The 7592-nt window shown below is 37.7% G+C and overlaps 2 non-coding genes across 2 annotated transcripts; one reads left to right on the plus strand and one right to left on the minus strand.

The window, feature by feature from the left end:
• Positions 1 to 1470: 1470 nt before the first annotated feature.
• Positions 1471 to 1577, minus strand: LOC111734448. The gene has a single exon (XR_002778454.1). It is a non-coding gene; the product is annotated as a U6 spliceosomal RNA (small nuclear RNA).
• A 202-nt stretch (positions 1578 to 1779) lies between these two features.
• LOC111734445 lies at positions 1780 to 1898 on the plus strand. The gene has a single exon (XR_002778452.1). It is a non-coding gene; the product is annotated as a 5S ribosomal RNA (ribosomal RNA).
• Positions 1899 to 7592: the final 5694 nt, after the last annotated feature.

Below are 7592 nucleotides of genomic sequence, written 5' to 3' on the forward strand. Positions count from 1 at the left end.
TCATAATGATAAAAGAGTCAATCAAGAAGACATAACAATCCTAAATCGGTATACACCTAATTATAAAGCTTTAAAATGAAGTAAAGACTGAAAGAAGAAATAAACAAACCCATATTTACACTCTTCTATCAGTTATCAATAGAGCAAGTAAGTATATACCTCAAGGCATCCAGGTCTTAGTATGCTGCCAAAACACTTGGCCCTGTTTGTTTACAGAATATTGCTCTCAGCAACCACAGAACACACGTATGTCATATCATATGTAACAATCACAGAAATTCAAGATTGGTCGACCATAAAACCAGATTCAGTACATTTAAAGCATTAAAATCATATAGACTATATTCTCTGATTAAAATAAAATTAAATTATAAACCATTAATAAACATCTGGGAAAATCTCAAAATAACATGCTTCTAAATAATCTCTGGGTCAAAGAATAAACCTTTGGAATAGAGTTAAACAAAAGAAATCAGACAATATTTCTAACTGAATGATTACAAAAAATAATTTTTAATTACAAAAACTTCAGTAATATGGTTATAATTTATTAAAATTGCATTATATATATTTATGGTGTTATATAGTTCCATCAAGAAAAGTTATGTCTCTCTAATTATTCAAATCACCTTTTCATGTTTTTAAATAACATTTATTCTTTATAAAGAAAAGAAAACTATACAGTGTTTAGTAGTTAATTAACAAAAATGTGCAAAAACATTATATTCAATAATGGCTTTATCAAAGCATATAAAAGAAGATCTAAATAAATGGAAAGATATGCCATACCGCTGGACGGGAAGTCCCAATATCATAAATTTATCAAATCTCCCCAACTAACCTACAAATTAATGTAATTCTGATCAAAACCCAGTAGCATTTTGTTTTGGTTTGGTTTTCTATACAACCTCACAAGTTAATTACACAATTGCCATGGAAAGCAACGAGTCAGAAATATCCACAAAACTTTTGAAAGATAACAACAATGTTTAAAGGATGTGCCCTCTTAGACATTGAGGCTTATTATAAAGCTATAGTATTCAGGTAAATGGATGATGGAGCAACACATAGGCATAGAATAATGCGACAGAAGAGACTCATTAAGGAACAGATCAGTGCATGAACTGAAATTTGATTTATGACAAAAGAAGCATTATAGTTATGAGCTTTTGAAGTTTCTACAAGAGAGAGAGAGAGAGAGACAGAGACAGAGAGAGACAGAGAGAGAGACAGAGACAGAGAGAGACAGAGAGAGGGAGAGAGAGAGAGGTGTTTGTTAATATAGCCCTTCTGTGTATTGAGGCAACAAAATTTGTTTGCAAGTTCTTTAAATACAGGGGCTATACTTTATATATTATTTATATTTTTTTGAGAAGGAGTTGAGGACTGGGTTTGAGGCTGGAAGGGCCCTTGATTGGGTAAGGCACTTCCTTATCCAGCCTCATTTTCCCCACTGCAAATATCAGAAAAGCAAAATGTGGAACCTTCATGAATTTGCGTGTCATCCTTGCGCAAGGACCATGCTAATCTTCTGTGTATCGTCCCAACTTTAGCATATGTGCTGCCAAAGAGAGCACTATTTTTGATATTTCTAACAGCATCCAGCTCTGCTAAATATCTGACCACTCTACTTATCCACTGGACAAGACATATAACTTAATGTACTTTGAGTCTTTTCCACTCAGTAATCCATTCTAAAACAAAGACATAAACTTATACCAGTGAAAGAACACACAAAGACTAAAGAAAGATTAAGGCCAATTAAAAATTCTCAGGCCAGCATATGGCCATATTACCCTGAACAAGCCTGATCCCGTCTGATCTCGGACTCTAAGCAGGGTCAGGCCTGGTTAGTACTTGGATGGGAGACCACCTAGGAAGACCAGGTGCTGTAGGCATAAAAAAAATAAGGGATTATAAACTGACAAAGTCCTTGCAATCTGTGAGGTCAACCAAGGCTTGCCTTGCCTAAAAAATAAAAAAATAAAAAAATAATAAATAAAAATAAAAATTCTCAGGGCAAGAGTAGCCAGCCTTCCTATTCAAAGTAATAATTAGTTTAGAAGAGCAGAGTCTGCACTGAGTGCCTTTTACCCAATTCGATGGGGAAAAAAATCTAAAATCTCATCAAATTTTATTACTAAAGTATAAATATAAAGGTCAAGAAGGTCATGCTTGCAAAGTTTTCTTCTTTTTGGGAGGCTGGGCGGTGGTGTGTTGCTCTATCCACTTTCAATTTTCTGGTGTGTAAAGAAATATAGATAGATATAGATAGATATAAATATAGATATAGATATATTTATTACACAAGGTGGATTATGGCACTATAATATGATTTGATTTCTGTAATTAATCACTTTCTCTCTTTGGTTGAGAATCAGTTATGCAGATAGTTTCTAGTGTGATCAGTATGATGACATAGGTCATCAGTGGTCAGTTGGGATAGGATTCACAGTCACAGGAACCTTCACTCTTAATCTCTCAGTCTCAAAACTGCCAGAACCCAATTAGTTATCTGGTCAGGCTCCATGGCAATATCAATCTTCTCTGAAGAGAACTACTGACTTGCAGATCAAATCTGGGCTCCCACTGCTAATGTTCTTGAAACATTTTCAGGGGCCATATCTGAGGCCTGTGTGACACACATAATATGTGCCACCATCTCCCAGTACAAATAGTTCAGAACTAAATTACACTAAAGTTTTAATACTGATTTAGAATCAAAGTGAACACTTTTGAGAGCTATTCCCGAGGACTATTCCAGGACTCAGACCTAAGTTGTTCAATCTTCCATCAACCCTCGACTGCTTTAAAGCGTCTCCGAGTTATTACACCCCGCAGCTGAGGAAGGGGAGAGAAAAGGCCGAAGAGAAACAGAAAAGCAAGATTACGCCTGTCTCTGGATGCAGATCTAGGGTTAGAAAAGTCTTAGAATAAAGGCTACAGCATTGCAATTCAAGGAATTTACTTACATATTTGTATGCTGATGACCTTTCCAACAAATTCTCTACAAATTCAGATAAATACTTGGACTCATCCACCACTGCCTTTTCTGTTTGAATATGAAGTTAATGAAGCTCTGTGTGAAATGTCTATATTTGTCACATTCTTCAATTTGAAAAAGCAACATTTGCCTGGGACTAAGAGTCCATGTTCCCTTAATCCCTCCTTCGGAGATTACATTTCTTATTTCATGGAAAGTCTCAGCATTTGTGACACCCTCCATAGGAATTTTCATGTTTTTCTTAATCAATACAGGCCACTGGAAAGCATGTTTGGAAAAAAAAAAAATCTGTAGTATGAAGAAATAGTTATAATATTAGCTAAAAAATAAGGTCATGATATTGGTTGGATGTGCTGTATCAGCTCAATCATGTAAAACACAAAGGAACAAATAAAATACTAGGTAGAAAATAGGACTAGAGGGGAAAAATTCAAAGATGTTTTTGGGTGACGGAACTTGGGTGATAATTATTTTTTGCATTTTTAAGTTTGCTATAATTACTGTGTGATATTCAAAATTGAGAAACACTTCTCAAAAATAATATGAAAGCCAGTGTTGAACAGTGAAGAGTCTGGGCTTTCGAATCAACTAGACCTGGGTTCAAATCCCAACTCTACCTCTTTACAGTTGTATGACCTTCGGTGAGTTCCTTCACCTTTCTGATTCTCAATGATCTCAACCATAAAATCTGGGTTATAATACTTACATGTCAAGGTTTTTGTGAGAATTAAGTTAATATATACAAAGTGGCTAGCACTGTTTATGGCACATAGTAGCTGTCAAATTAATAGTAGCTTTAATTAGGGATATTAATATTAACAGCAGCACAAAATCTAAAGGACTGTAAGGAAGATGCATTCTTCTCAGAGAGGGAAGCGATGGCAAAAAAGACCTCTCTGGCAATAGAGAGGGGTCTTTTGATGCCACTTGTAGCAATAATGAGAGAACCTCGAAGTCAGTCTTCATGCAATGGGAGCTGGGTAAATCTAACATGTCATGAATAAGTCATATATCAGGTTTGGGTAGAGAGCTAAGGTCATGGGCAACATGCGGTAGAAGAGAATGACCTTGTAGTGGTACTGAGCTGCATAGAAGCAACATTTATCTCCAGCAGCATTCAGCAGCCCACACGTAAGAATGGAAGAGGAAGGAGATCAGACTGACCCTTGATCGGAGTTTTTCTGGGAACAAAGGAGGACATTAAGCACTAAAGATATTGGCTAGAAAATGTAGTTGAAGTTTTGGACTACTATAGTGTAAAGATAAACTAAGTCAAAAAGTTATGGGCAGGGATGGGAGAAGTTCACTGAGAAAAAAGTACAGCAATCAAAGGGCTGGAATAAATTTGAGGACAAAGAGCAAGGGCATTAAAAATATCATAGAAAGAGCAATGGAAGAATAGGAGGCATAACTGGGGAGAATTCAGTTGAAAATGTCACTGGTAGTTTCTGGTGATACCAAGTACGATCATGAAAAATATCCTTTCAAAAAGAAAGAGAGAGAAAGAGAGCACATCTTCACCCTTCCACATCTGAGGAGGCTGAAGTTAACTAGGTAGTGCTCCACAACCAGGGACAACCGTCATTTCGATGTGGCCGCCTGAATCCCGGGCAGTCACTGGGAGGCCTAAAGAGCTGTTGGGCAGATTTAGTCCTTGTCAGTAGCAACCAGAAAAGTGTTCTGCATATCAGCCTATCCTCCGTGCCTCCCTCTGCCAGTCTGTCAGTCAGCTCAGCCATACTGACAGAGGGAAGGAAACCACTGTGGCCTCCGCAGTGCAATAATGGCCAGAAAACGTTTGGCTCATGTAAATATCATTTAAAATGTTTATGTAGAATTTTAAAGATAACCAAAGAGGGTCTGAAGAAAAGCGAAATGTAGAGGTGGATACATCTTTGACTATCATTCTGGTTATGATACTTGTTTATTTTAAACTAAAAACTTCTAAGTATTTAACATGCCATTGTGGAATAGTCATGCCATATATTTGTAGTTATAAAATGTGCTGTGCATTACCAGGGATCAGCACTTTATACAAAGAAAGAGAGACACACATAGTTTTTATAAACAATTGATCAAGGAAAGTGGTTTTTCAAGTCTCAATATGATTGAGAATTTTTTTTAAGTTTATAGGGGAAAATGCATGATGGCATCCATCAATTTGAATGAAGTCATCTTCTCTAACTCATACCACGTTTATGAAAGATATTTAATCAGCAAGAGAATGAAGTATTTACTATTCTGATGTAGATAGTAATGAAGTTAAATGTGTATGGCATAAATATATCAACCAAGTCCGTGGAATTTTCTAATTCATTTTCAATCAAAACTTCTTCAAAAATTGTAACTCATAAGACTATATTTCACCATTCACTCATCCATCTTAAGGGAACATCATTTTTCAATGGATTAAATCAAGAACAAAAATTAACCTAGACAAGACTATATATAATATGTGTGCCACATATCATGCCAAGTAAGCCACGAAAGGGTAAATGGCCAATTCAGCTTCAAAGAATATCCAGAAGCAGGATCAGGCTTCTTGATTTCCTTTAGAGTATCCTTACCCACTGGTTTTTCTTTTCTTGAATCTTGAGTTCTTTCAACAAACTCTCACTGCACAGGCATGGGCCCTGGCCTGGGGGAAGTGATGAGCAAAGCAGGCAATGAAGGAAATGAGCCCATTTGCGCGGGAGTACGCATACTTACACAGGTTAAGTGTTCACTGTTCACTGGACCAAGGCTGAGGCTCATTCTGTACTCATTCTGTGGTCATTCTGAGGACAGTCAGGTCAGTTGGGTCCACTGTTGTAGTCCCAGCACCTCAAACTGTCTCTAGCAAAAACCCATGCTGAATAAATGTTTGTTGAATGAATAAATGAAGAAAGAAACACTGAGTTTTACCTGGTAAAATGGTAGCAAGCAGCCAAAGGTTGCTGAACACCTCTCACCCAGCTAATCCTCTTCCAAAAGGATAGGAGGAAAAAAGGCAAACCCAGATCCACAGAGAAACAGTCATATCTAAAAGTGCATCTTATTGGTTTTGACCTTTTGAGAATTCTGCATGGCCTGTTCTCTTAGCCTGAGGCAATAACGAATACTAAGAGGCAAAAGGTTTTTTACAAGCTTCAACATTCTGGCCAAATATTTCAAGTTTCTATAGGGCACAGTAAAGGCTGAACCTGGCCCTGAAGGAGATCAGCAGTCCATTAAATTCGTTGTCCGAGTCTTATTCCAATTAAGTCTCTGGATCTTCCATAAAACCCTTCCAAGGTCCTGCCACTTCTGAAATTTCAGCAATTTCTTCAATCCCTGTCCCCTCTACACCTTGGCAGCACACGGGCTTACCGGGAAGAACGACACCTACATAAATCCACCGATTCAAGGCAGGGAGATTATCACTACTGGACTAGAAATTTCACAGTAGATGGCATCTGAGATAACTGCATAATGGATCCAGAAGTTATCTACCGGTGAACAGAGAGGAAAGGACATAGCAGGCAGAAAACATCAGGGTATTGTGACACTGAACTGTCCTTACTGCTTCCTAGTGTGTGAACTCGGGCAAGTTACTTGCGCTTTCTGGGCCTGTTTCGTCATCTATAAAATGGGAATAATAATAGCACTATTTTACACAGGGCTGTTATGAAGATTCACCGAAATAATAGATAGCGAAGTGCCCAGCCTAGTGCCAGATATAAAGTAAGGCCTCAATAAATATTTTTAAACCAAGTGTGATAACAGACAGTGAAAGAGTGGTTACCAGGGGCTTGAGGGAGCAGGGTTTGGGGAGATATTATTTAATGAAGATAAAGTTTCAGCTTGAGATGATGAAAAAGTTTGGAGATGGAGAGTGGTGATGGCTGCACAGCACTGTCAATGTACTTAATGTCACTTGATTGTATTAAAATTGCTTTAAAATGGTTAAGTGGTCAATTTTATGTTATCTTATCTATATTTTATGATGACAATAAAAATGCAAAACAAAAACAAAACTACAGTTCAAGGCCTGCTCAGCAAGCAGCACAGTATAAGAATACTCAGAAAAGCAGGTTGGGGCTAGAAGTAAAGACCTTTAACTCTCAGGTTGAGGAAACGTGTGAACTTGATCTATCCTGGTGCCCCATGGGGACACTTGGAAGTACTATGACTTGAATTAGTATTTTACAAAGATATAATTGATACTGATTTTTATAAAGATCACCCTGAGGCTAGATTAGATGGTTAGAAAGAAGTTGAAGCTGCGAGAAGGGATGCCAGTTAGGCTTCTGCTATTTAAAGTGTGGCCCCCCCCCCCAGCCCAGCAGGATTTGTCTTACCTGAAAGCAAATTCTCAGCCTGCGCAGACCTGGTGAATCAGAATCCCTGTGGTACAAGATCTCCAGGTAATGCCCATGCACATGAAACTTTGAGAAGCACTGGGATCAAAGACCCGAAGAGTCCAACTGAGAGAGACTGAGGACTTGCGGTGGGACAGTAGTAACAGAGATGGAGTCATAATCAACATTTATGGAACTTACTACCTACAAGCTAGGTTCTGTATATTTCAAACATCACCATTTAATCCTCATTACAGCCCTGGACGATA

Source organism: Pteropus vampyrus, unplaced genomic scaffold (genome assembly GCF_000151845.1).
Source record: "Pteropus vampyrus isolate Shadow unplaced genomic scaffold, Pvam_2.0 Scaffold1325, whole genome shotgun sequence".
NCBI classification, from domain to species: Eukaryota; Metazoa; Chordata; class Mammalia; order Chiroptera; family Pteropodidae; genus Pteropus; species Pteropus vampyrus.